This window comes from Argiope bruennichi, chromosome 11 (genome assembly GCF_947563725.1).
Source record: "Argiope bruennichi chromosome 11, qqArgBrue1.1, whole genome shotgun sequence".
NCBI lineage: Eukaryota > Metazoa > Arthropoda > Arachnida > Araneae > Araneidae > Argiope > Argiope bruennichi.
Genome location: NC_079161.1, coordinates 10,813,534 through 10,826,185, shown reverse-complemented (window position 1 = coordinate 10,826,185; position 12,652 = coordinate 10,813,534). Strand labels below are relative to the sequence as shown.

Below are 12,652 nucleotides of genomic sequence, written 5' to 3'. Positions count from 1 at the left end.
GTATGCTGCCTTGTTGTCCGAGTGTCGGCCTGCAAACTAATCGATGCGGGTTCGATTCGCGCCATCGGAATCCTTTTTATTTTCACTTTTCTACATATTATTATTATTATTATTATTTTTTTTTTTTTGAATTTTCAGTATAGAGAAAATTATTATTTTTCTTTCCACGTAGTAAAACTTTGACCAGAATTTACAAAGATTTCAATATATTATTTATAAAATCTTCCAAAATAAAGAAATTGTGCAAATAAAAGTCGCAGTTTGGTTAGAGATTCTGGGCATGCGCAGACTTATCCCTTCTCTTATACACATGGCTTTCATGCATGGATTTGCACCATTATAGAATAAGAATAAATAAATAAACATTTGGCTTTAAATTCGGTCTCCAACAGCTCGTATGCTGCCTTGTTGTCCGAGTGTCGGCCTGCAAACTAATCGACGTGGGTTCGATCCGCGCCATCGGAATCCTTTTTATTTTCACTTTTCTACATATTATTTATTTATTTATTTTTTTTTTTTTTGAATTTTCAGTATAGAGAAAATTATTATTTTTCTTTCCACATAGAAAAACTTTGACCAGAATTTACAAAGATTTCAATATATTATTTATAAAATATTCCAAAATAAAGAAATTGTGCAAATAAAAGTCTCAGTTTGGTTAGAGATTCTGGGCATGCGCAGACTTATCCCTTCTCTTATACACATGGCTTTCATGCATGGATTTGCACCATTATAGAATAAGAATAAATAAATAAACATTTGGCTTTAAATTCCGTCTCCAAGAGGAAGTATGCTGCCTAGTGGTCCGCGTGTCGGCCTGCAAACTAATTGACGCAGGTTCGATCCGCGCTATCGGAATCCTTTTTATTTTCACTTTTCTACATATTATTTATTTATTTATTTTAATTTTCAGTATAGAGAAAATTATTATTTTTCTTTCCACGTAGTAACATTTTGACCAGAATTTACAAAGATTCCAATATATTATTCATAAAATCTTCCAAAATAAAAAAATTGTGCAAATAAAAGTCGCAGTTTGGTTAGAGATTCTGGGCATGCGCAAACTTATCCCTTCTCTTATACACATGGCTTTCATGCATGGATTTGCACAAATATAGAATAAGAATAAATAAATAAACATTTGGCTTTAAATTCGGTCTCCCAGAGGTCGTATGCTGCCTTGTGGTCCGCGGGTCGGCCTGCAAACTAATTGACGCAGGTTCGATCCGCGCCATCGGAATCCTTTTTATTTTCACTTTTCTACATATTATTTATTTATTTTTTTAATTTTCAGTATAGAGAAAATTATTATTTTTCTTCCCACGTAGTAATATTTTGACCAGAATTTACAAAGATTCCAATATATTATTTATAAATCTTCCAAAATAAAGAAATTTTGCAAATAAAAGTCGCAGTTTGGTTCGAGATTCTGGGCATGCGCAGACTTATCCCTTCTCTTATACACATGGCTTTCATGCATGGATTTGCACCATTATAGAATAAGAATAAATAAATAAACATTTGGCTTTAAATTCGGTCTCCAAGAGGTCGTATGCTGCCTAGTGGTCCGCGTGTCGGCCTGCAAACTATTTGACGCAGGTTCGATCCGTGCCATCGGAATCCTTTTTATTTTCACTTTTTTACATATAATTTATTTATTTTTTTAATTTTCAGTATAGAGAAAATTATTATTTTTCTTTCCACGTAGTAAAATTTTGACCAGAATTTACAAAGATTCCAATATATTATTTATAAAATCTTCCAAAATGAAGAAATTGGGCAAATAAAAGTCGCAGTTTGGTTAGAGATTCTGGGCATGCGCAGACTTATCCCTTCTCTTATAAACATGGCTTTCATGCATGGATTTGCACCATTATAGAATAAGAATAAATAAATAAACATTTGACTTTAAATTCGGTCTCCAAGGGGTCGTATGCTGCCTAGTGGTCCGCGGGTCGGCCTGCAAACTAATTGACGCAGGTTCGATCCGCGCCATCGGAATCCTTTTTATTTTCACTTTTCTACATATTATTTATTTATTTTTGAAAATTTCAGTATAGAGAAAATTATTATTTTTCTTTCCACGTAGTAAAATTTTGACCAGAATTTACAAAGATTTCAATATATTATTTATAAAATCTTCCAAAATAAAGAAATTGTGCAAATAAAAGTCGCAGTTTGGTTAGAGATTCTGGGCATGCGCAGACTTATCCCTTCTCTTATACACATGGCTTTCATGCATGGATTTGCACCATTATAGAATAAGAATAAATAAATAAACATTTGGCTTTAAATTCGGTCTCCAACACGTCGTATGCTGCCTTGTTGTCCGAGTGTCGGCCTGCAAACTAATTGACGCGGGTTCGATCCGCGCCATCGGAATCCTTTTTATTTTCACTTTTCTACATATTATTTATTTATTTTTTTAAATTTCAGTATAGAGAAAATTATTATTTTTCTTTCCACGTAGTAAAATTTTGACCAGAATTTACAAAGATTTCAATATATTATTTATAAAATCTTCCAAAATAAAGAAATTGTGCAAATAAAAGTCGCAGTTTGGTTAGAGATTCTGGGCATGCGCAGACTTATCCCTTCTCTTATACACATGGCTTTCATGCATGGATTTGCACCATTATAGAATAAGAATAAATAAATAAACATTTGGCTTTAAATTCGGTCTCCAACAGGTCGTATGCTGCCTTGTTGTCCGAGTGTCGGCCTGCAAACTAATTGACGCGGGTTCAATCCGCGCCATCGGAATCCTTTTTATTTTCACTTTTCTACATATTGTTTATTTATTTTTTTATTTTTCAGTATAGAGAAAATTATTATTTTTCTTTCCACGTCGTAAAACTTTGACCAGAATTTACAAAGATTTCAAAATATTATTTATAAAATCTTCCAAAATAAAGAAATTGTGCAAATAAAAGTCGCAGTTTGGTTAGAGATTCTGGGCATGCGCAGACTTATCCCTTCTCTTATACACATGGCTTTCATGCATGGATTTGCACCATTATAGAATAAGAATAAATAAATAAACATTTGGCTTTAAATTCGGTCTCCAACAGGTCGTATGCTGCCTTGTTGTCTGAGTGTCGGCCTGCAAACTAATCGACGCGGGTTCGATCCGCGCCATCGGAATCCTTTTTATTTTCACTTTTCTACATATTATTATTATTATTTTTTTTTTTTTTGAATTTTCAGTATAGAGAAAATTATTATTTTTCTTTCCACATAGAAAAACTTTGACCAGAATTTACAAAGATTTCAATATATTATTTATAAAATCTTCCAAAATAAAGAAATTGTGCAAATAAAAGTCGCAGTTTGGTTAGAGATTCTGGGCATGCGCAGACTTATCCCTTCTCTTATACACATGGCTTTCATGCATGGATTTGCACCATTATAGAATAAGAATAAATAAATAAACATTTGGCTTTAAATTCGGTCTCCAACAGCTCGTATGCTGCCTTGTTGTCCGAGTGTCGGCCTGCAAACTAATCGACGTGGGTTCGATCCGCGCCATCGGAATCCTTTTTATTTTCACTTTTCTACATACTATTTATTTATTTTTTTATTTTTCAGTATAGAGAAAATTATTATTTTTCTTTCCACGTAGTAAAATTTTGACCAGAATTTACAAAGATTTCAATATATTATTTATAAAATCTTCCAAAATAAAGAAATTGTGCAAATAAAAGTCGCAGTTTGGTTAGAGATTCTGGGCATGCGCAGACTTATCCCTTCTCTTATACACATGGCTTTCATGCATGGATTTGCACCATTATAGAATAAGAATAAATAAATAAACATTTGGCTTTAAATTCGGTCTCCAACAGGTCGTATGCTGCCTTGTTGTCCGAGTGTCGGCTTGCAAACTAATCGACGCGGGTTCGATCCGCGCCATCGGAATCCTTTTTATTTTCACTTTTCTACATATTGTTTATTTATTTTTTTATTTTTCAGTATAGAGAAAATTATTATTTTTCTTTCCACGTAGTAAAATTTTGACCAGAATTTACAAAGATTTCAATATATTGTTTATAAAATCTTCCAAAATAAAGAAATTGTGCAAATAAAAGTCGCAGTTTGGTTAGAGATTCTGGGCATGCGCAGACTTATCCCTTCTCTTATACACATGGCTTTCATGCATGGATTTGCACCATTATAGAATAAGAATAAATAAATAAACATTTGGCTTTAAATTCGGTCTCCAACAGGTCGTATGCTGCCTTGTTGTCCGAGTGTCGGCCTGCAAACTAATCGACGCGGGTTCGATCCGCGCCATCGGAATCATTTTTATTTTCACTTTTCTACATATTATTATTTTTTTTTTTTTTAATTTTCAGTATAGAGAAAATTATTATTTTTCTTTCCACGTAGTAAAATTTTGACCAGAATTTACAAAGATTTCAATATATTATTTATAAAATCTTCCAAAATAAAGAAATTGTGCAAATAAAAGTCGCAGTTTGGTTAGAGATTCTGGGCATGCGCAGACTTATCCCTTCTCTTATACACATGGCTTTCATGCATGGATTTGCACCATTATAGAATAAGAATAAATAAATAAACATTTGGCTTTAAATTCGGTCTCCAACAGGTCGTATGCTGCCTTGTTGTCCGAGTGTCGGCTTGCAAACTAATCGACGCGGGTTCGATCCGCGCCATCGGAATCCTTTTTATTTTCACTTTTCTACATATTGTTTATTTATTTTTTTATTTTTCAGTATAGAGAAAATTATTATTTTTCTTTCCACGTAGTAAAACTTTGACCAGAATTTACAAAGATTTCAATATATTATTTATAAAATCTTCCAAAATAAAGAAATTGTGCAAATAAAAGTCGCAGTTTGGTTAGAGATTCTGGGCATGCGCAGACTTATCCCTTCTCTTATACACATGGCTTTCATGCATGGATTTGCACCATTATAGAATAAGAATAAATAAATAAACATTTGGCTTTAAATTCGGTCTCCAACAGCTCGTATGCTGCCTTGTTGTCCGAGTGTCGGCCTGCAAACTAATCGACGCGGGTTCGATCCGCGCCATCGGAATCCATTTTATTTTCACTTTTCTACATATTATTTATTTATTTATTTATTTATTTTTTTTTTGAATTTTCAGTATAGAGAAAATTATTATTTTTCTTTCCACGTAGTAAAACTTTGACCAGAATTTACAAAGATTTCAATATATTATTTATAAAATCTTCCAAAATAAAGAAATTGTGCAAATAAAAGTCGCAGTTTGGTTAGAGATTCTGGGCATGCGCAGACTTATCCCTTCTCTTATACACATGGCTTTCATGCATGGATTTGCACCATTATAGAATAAGAATAAATAAATAAACATTTGGCTTTAAATTCGGTCTCCAACAGGTCGTATGCTGCCTTGTTGTCCGAGTGTCGGCCTGCAAACTAATCGACGCGGGTTCGATCCGCGTAATCGGAATCCTTTTTATTTTCACTTTTCTACATATTGTTTATTTATTTTTTTATTTTTCAGTATAGAGAAAATTATTATTTTTCTTTCCACGTAGTAAAACTTTGACCAGAATTTACAAAGATTTCAATATATTATTTATAAAATCTTCCAAAATAAAGAAATTGTGCAAATAAAAGTCGCAGTTTGGTTAGAGATTCTGGGCATGCGCAGACTTATCCCTTCTCTTATACACATGGCTTTCATGCATGGATTTGCACCATTATAGAATAAGAATAAATAAATAAACATTTGGCTTTAAATTCGGTCTCCAACAGCTCGTATGCTGCCTTGTTGTCCGAGTGTCGGCCTGCAAACTAATCGACGCGGGTTCGATCCGCGCCATCGGAATCCATTTTATTTTCACTTTTCTACATATTATTTATTTATTTATTTATTTATTTTTTTTTTTTTGAATTTTCAGTATAGAGAAAATTATTATTTTTCTTTCCACGTAGTAAAACTTTGACCAGAATTTACAAAGATTTCAATATATTATTTATAAAATCTTCCAAAATAAAGAAATTGTGCAAATAAAAGTCGCAGTTTGGTTAGAGATTCTGGGCATGCGCAGACTTATCCCTTCTCTTATACACATGGCTTTCATGCATGGATTTGCACCATTATAGAATAAGAATAAATAAATAAACATTTGGCTTTAAATTCGGTCTCCAACATGTCGTATGCTGCCTTGTTGTCCGAGTGTCGGCCTGCAAACTAATCGACGCGGGTTCGATCCGCGCCATCGGAATCCTTTTTATTTTCACTTTTCTACATATTGTTTATTTATTTTTTTATTTTTCAGTATAGAGAAAATTATTATTTTTCTTTCCACGTAGTAAAACTTTGACCAGAATTTACAAAGATTTCAATATATTATTTATAAAATCTTCCAAAATAAAGAAATTGTGCAAATAAAAGTCGCAGTTTGGTTAGAGATTCTGGGCATGCGCAGACTTATCCCTTCTCTTATACACATGGCTTTCATGCATGGATTTGCACCATTATAGAATAAGAATAAATAAATAAACATTTGGCTTTAAATTCGGTCTCCAACAGCTCGTATGCTGCCTTGTTGTCCGAGTGTCGGCCTGCAAACTAATCGACGTGGGTTCGATCCGCGCCATCGGAATCCTTTTTATTTTCACTTTTCTACATATTATTATTATTATTTTTTTTTTTTTTTGAATTTTCAGTATAGAGAAAATTATTATTTTTCTTTCCACATAGAAAAACTTTGACCAGAATTTACAAAGATTTCAATATATTATTTATAAAATCTTCCAAAATAAAGAAATTGTGCAAATAAAAGTCGCAGTTTGGTTAGAGATTCTGGGCATGCGCAGACTTATCCCTTCTCTTATACACATGGCTTTCATGCACTGATTTGCACCATTATAGAATAAGAATAAATAAATAAACATTTGGCTTTAAATTCAGTCTCCAACAGGTCGTATGCTGCCTTGTTGTCCGAGTGTCGGCCTGCAAACTAATTGACGCGGGTTCGATCCGCGCAATCGGAATCCTTTTATTTTCACTTTTCTACATATTGTTTATTTATTTTTTTATTTTTCAGTATAGAGAAAATTATTATTTTTCTTTCCACGTAGTAAAACTTTGACCAGAATTTACAAAGATTTCAATATATTATTTATAAAATCTTCCAAAATAAAGAAATTGTGCAAATAAAAGTCGCAGTTTGGTTAGAGATTCTAGGCATGCGCAGACTTATCCCTTCTCTTATACACATGGCTTTCATGCATGGATTTGCACCATTATAGAATAAGAATAAATAAATAAACATTTGGCTTTAAATTCGGTCTCCAACAGCTCGTATGCTGCCTTGTTGTCCGAGTGTCGGCCTGCAAACTAATCGACGCGGGTTCGATCCGCGCCATCGGAATCCATTTTATTTTCACTTTTCTACATATTATTTATTTATTTATTTATTTATTTTTTTTGAATTTTCAGTATAGAGAAAATTATTATTTTTCTTTCCACGTAGTAAAACTTTGACCAGAATTTACAAAGATTTCAATATATTATTTATAAAATCTTCCAAAATAAAGAAATTGTGCAAATAATAGTCGCAGTTTGGTTAGAGATTCTGGGCATGCGCAGACTTATCCCTTCTCTTATACACATGGCTTTCATGCATGGATTTGCACCATTATAGAATAAGAATAAATAAATAAACATTTGGCTTTAAATTCGGTCTCCAACATGTCGTATGCTGCCTTGTTGTCCGAGTGTCGGCCTGCAAACTAATCGACGCGGGTTCGATCCGCGCCATCGGAATCCTTTTTATTTTCACTTTTCTACATATTGTTTATTTATTTTTTTATTTTTCAGTATAGAGAAAATTATTATTTTTCTTTCCACGTAGTAAAACTTTGACCAGAATTTACAAAGATTTCAATATATTATTTATAAAATCTTCCAAAATAAAGAAATTGTGCAAATAAAAGTCGCAGTTTGGTTAGAGATTCTGGGCATGCGCAGACTTATCCCTTCTCTTATACACATGGCTTTCATGCATGGATTTGCACCATTATAGAATAAGAATAAATAAATAAAACTTTGGCTTTAAATTCGGTCTCCAACAGCTCGTATGCTGCCTTGTTGTCCGAGTGTCGGCCTGCAAACTAATCGACGTGGGTTCGATCCGCGCCATCGGAATCCTTTTTATTTTCACTTTTCTACATATTATTATTATTATTATTTTTTTTTTTTGAATTTTCAGTATAGAGAAAATTATTATTTTTCTTTCCACATACAAAAACTTTGACCAGAATTTACAAAGATTTCAATATATTATTTATAAAATCTTCCAAAATAAAGAAATTGTGCAAATAAAAGTCGCAGTTTGGTTAGAGATTCTGGGCATGCGCAGACTTATCCCTTCTCTTATACACATGGCTTTCATGCACTGATTTGCACCATTATAGAATAAGAATAAATAAATAAACATTTGGCTTTAAATTCAGTCTCCAACAGGTCGTATGCTGCCTTGTTGTCCGAGTGTCGGCCTGCAAACTAATTGACGCGGGTTCGATCCGCGCAATCGGAATCCTTTTATTTTCACTTTTCTACATATTGTTTATTTATTTTTTTTTTTTCAGTATAGAGAAAATTATTATTTTTCTTTCCACGTAGTAAAACTTTGACCAGAATTTACAAAGATTTCAATATATTATTTATAAAATCTTCCAAAATAAAGAAATTGTGCAAATAAAAGTCGCAGTTTGGTTAGAGATTCTGGGCATGCGCAGACTTATCCCTTCTCTTATACACATGGCTTTCATGCATGGATTTGCACCATTATAGAATAAGAATAAATAAATAAACATTTGGCTTTAAATTCGGTCTTCAACAGCTCGTATGCTGCCTTGTTGTCCGAGTGTCGGCCTGCAAACTAATCGACGTGGGTTCGATCCGCGCCATCGGAATCCTTTTTATTTTCACTTTTCTACATATTATTTATTTATTTATTTTTTTTTTTTTTTGAATTTTCAGTATAGAGAAAATTATTATTTTTCTTTCCACATAGAAAAACTTTTACCAGAATTTACAAAGATTTCAATATATTATTTATAAAATCTTCCAAAATAAAGAAATTGTGCAAATAAAAGTCGCAGTTTGGTTAGAGATTCTGGGCATGCGCAGACTTATCCCTTCTCTTATACACATGGCTTTCATGCACTGATTTGCACCATTATAGAATAAGAATAAATAAATAAACATTAGGCTTTAAATTCGGTCTCCAACAGGTCGTATGCTGCGTAGTGGTCCGCGTGTCGGCATGCAAACTATTTGACGCGGGTTCGAATCGCGCCATCGGAATCCTTTTTATTTTCACTTTTCTACATATTATTTATTTATTTATTTTTTTTGAATTTTCAGTATAGAGAAAATTATTATTTTTCTTTCCACGTAGTAACATTTTGACCAGAATTTACAAAGATTCCAATATATTATTCATAAAATCTTCCAAAATAAAAAAATTGTGCAAATAAAAGTCGCAGTTTGGTTAGAGATTCTGGGCATGCGCAGACTTATCCCTTCTCTTATATACATGGCTTTCATGCATGGATTTGCACCATTATAGAATAAGAATAAATAAATAAACATTTGGCTTTAAATTCGGTCTCCTAGAGGTCTTATGCTGCCTAGTGGTCCGCGGGTCGGCCTGCAAACTAATTGACGCAGGTTCGATCCGCGCCATAGGAATCCTTTTTATTTTCACTTTTCTACATATTATTTATTTATTTTTTTAATTTTCAGTATAGAGAAAATTATTATTTTCCTTTCCACGTAGTAAAATTTTGACCAGAATTTACAAAGATTTCAATATATTATTTATAAAATCTTCCAAAATTATGAAATTGTGCAAATAAAAGTCGCAGTTTGGTTCGAGATTCTGGGCATGCGCAGACTTATCCCTTCTCTTATACACATGGCTTTCATGCATGGATTTGCACCATTATAGAATAAGAATAAATAAATAAACATTTGGCTTTAAATTCGGTCTCCAACAGCTCGTATGCTGACTTGTTGTCCGAGTGTCGGCCTGCAAACTAATCGACGTGGGTTCGATCCGCGCCATCGGAATCCTTTTTATTTTCACTTTTCTACATATTATTATTATTATTATTATTTTTTTTTTTTTTTTGAATTTTCAGTATAGAGAAAATTATTATTTTTCTTTCCACATACAAAAACTTTGACCAGAATTTACAAAGATTTCAATATATTATTTATAAAATCTTCCAAAATATAGAAATTGTGCAAATAAAAGTCGCAGTTTGGTTAGAGATTCTGGGCATGCGCAGACTTATCCCTTCTCTTATACACATGGCTTTCATGCATGGATTTGCACCATTATAGAATAAGAATAAATAAATAAACATTTGGCTTTAAATTCGGACTCCAACAGCTCGTATGCTGCCTTGTTGTCCGAGTGTCGGCCTGCAAACTAATCGACGTGGGTTCGATCCGCGCCATCGGAATCCTTTTTATTTTCACTTTTCTACATATTATTTATTTATTTATTTATTTTTTTTTTTTTGAATTTTCAGTATAGAGAAAATTATTATTTTTCTTTCCACATAGAAAAACTTTTACCAGAATTTACAAAGATTTCAATATATTATTTATAAAATCTTCCAAAATAAAGAAATTGTGCAAATAAAAGTCGCAGTTTGGTTAGAGATTCTGGGCATGCGCAGACTTATCCCTTCTCTTATACACATGGCTTTCATGCAATGATTTGCACCATTATAGAATAAGAATAAATAAATAAACATTAGGCTTTAAATTCGGTCTCCTAGAGGTCTTATGCTGCCTAGTGGTCCGCGGGTACGGCCTGCAAACTAATTGACGCAGGTTCGATCCGCGCCATAGGAATCCTTTTTATTTTCACTTTTCTACATATTATTTATTTATTTTTTTAATTTTCAGTATAGAGAAAATTATTATTTTTCTTTCCACGTAGTAAAATTTTGACCAGAATTTACAAAGATTTCAATATATTATTTATAAAATCTTCCAAAATTAAGAAATTGTGCAAATAAAAGTCGCAGTTTGGTTCGAGATTCTGGGCATGCGCAGACTTATCCCTTCTCTTATACACATGGCTTTCATGCATGGATTTGCACCATTATAGAATAAGAATAAATAAATAAACATTTGGCTTTAAATTCGGTCTCCAAGAGGTCGTATGCTGCCTAGTGGTCCGCGTGTCGGCCTGCAAACTAATTGACGCGGGTTCGATCCGCGCCATCGGAATCCTTTTTATTTTCACTTTTCTACATATTATTTATTTATTTTTTTAAATTTCAGTATAGAGAAAATTATTATTTTTCTTTCCACGTAGTAAAATTTTGACCAGAATTTACTAAGATTTCAATATATTATTTATAAAATCTTCCAAAATAAAGAAATTGTGCAAATAAAAGTCGCAGTTTGGTTAGAGATTCTTGGCATGCGCAGACTTATCCCTTCTCTTATACACATGGCTTTCATGCATGGATTTGCACAATTATAGAATAAGAATAAATAAATAAACATTTGGCTTTAAATTCGGTCTCCCAGAGGTCGTATGCTGCCTTGTGGTCCGCGGGTCGGCCTGCAAACTAATTGACGCAGGTTCGATCCGCGCCATCGGAATCCTTTTTATTTTCACTTTTCTACATATTATTTATTTATTTTTTTAATTTTCAGTATAGAGAAAATTATTATTTTTCTTCCCGCGTAGTAAAATTTTGACCAGAATTTACAAAGATTCCAATATATTATTTATAAATCTTCCAAAATAAAGAAATTGTGCAAATAAAAGTCGCAGTTTCGTTCGAGATTCTGGGCATGCGCAGACTTATCCCTTCTCTTATACACATGGCTTTCATGCATGGATTTGCACCATTATAGAATAAGAATAAATAAATAAACATTTGACTTTAAATTCGATCTCCAAGAGGTCGTATGCTGCCTAGTGGTCCGCGTGTCGGCCTGCAAACTAATTGACGCAGGTTCGATCCGCGCCATTGGAATCCTTTTTATTTTCACTTTTCTACATATTATTTATTTATTTTTTTGAATATATAGAAAATTATTATTTTTCTTTCCACGGAGTAAAAGTTTGACCAGAATTTACAAAGATTTCAATATATTATTTATAAAATCTTCCAAAATAAAGAAATTGTGCAAATAAAAGTCTCAGTTTGGTTAGAGATTCTGGGCATGCGCAGACTTATCCCTTCTCTTATACACATGGCTTTCATGCATGGATTTGCACCATTATAGAATAAGAATAAATAAATAAACATTTGGCTTTAAATTCGGTCTTCAAGAGGTCGTATGCTGCCTAGTGGTCCGCGGGTCAGCCTGCAAACTAATTGACGCAGGTTCGATCCGCGCCATCGGAATCCTTTTTATTTTCACTTTTCTACATATTATTTATTTATTTTTTTAAATTTCAGTATTGAGAAAATTATTTTTTTTCTTTCCACGTAGTAAAATTTCGACCAGAATTTACAAAGATTTCAATATATTATTTATAAAATCTTCCAAAGTAAAGAAATTGTGCAAATAAAAGTCGCAGTTTGGTTAGAGATTCTGGGCATGCGCAGACTTATCCCTTCTCTTATACACATGGCTTTCATGAATG

General features: G+C 32.7%; 1 protein-coding gene across 1 annotated transcript in view; it reads left to right on the top strand.

Moving 5' to 3' along the window:
• Positions 1-12,652, top strand: part of LOC129957321 (15-hydroxyprostaglandin dehydrogenase [NAD(+)]-like) — a 214,553-nt gene that overhangs the window by 55,011 nt on the left and 146,890 nt on the right. The window lies entirely within an intron of this gene.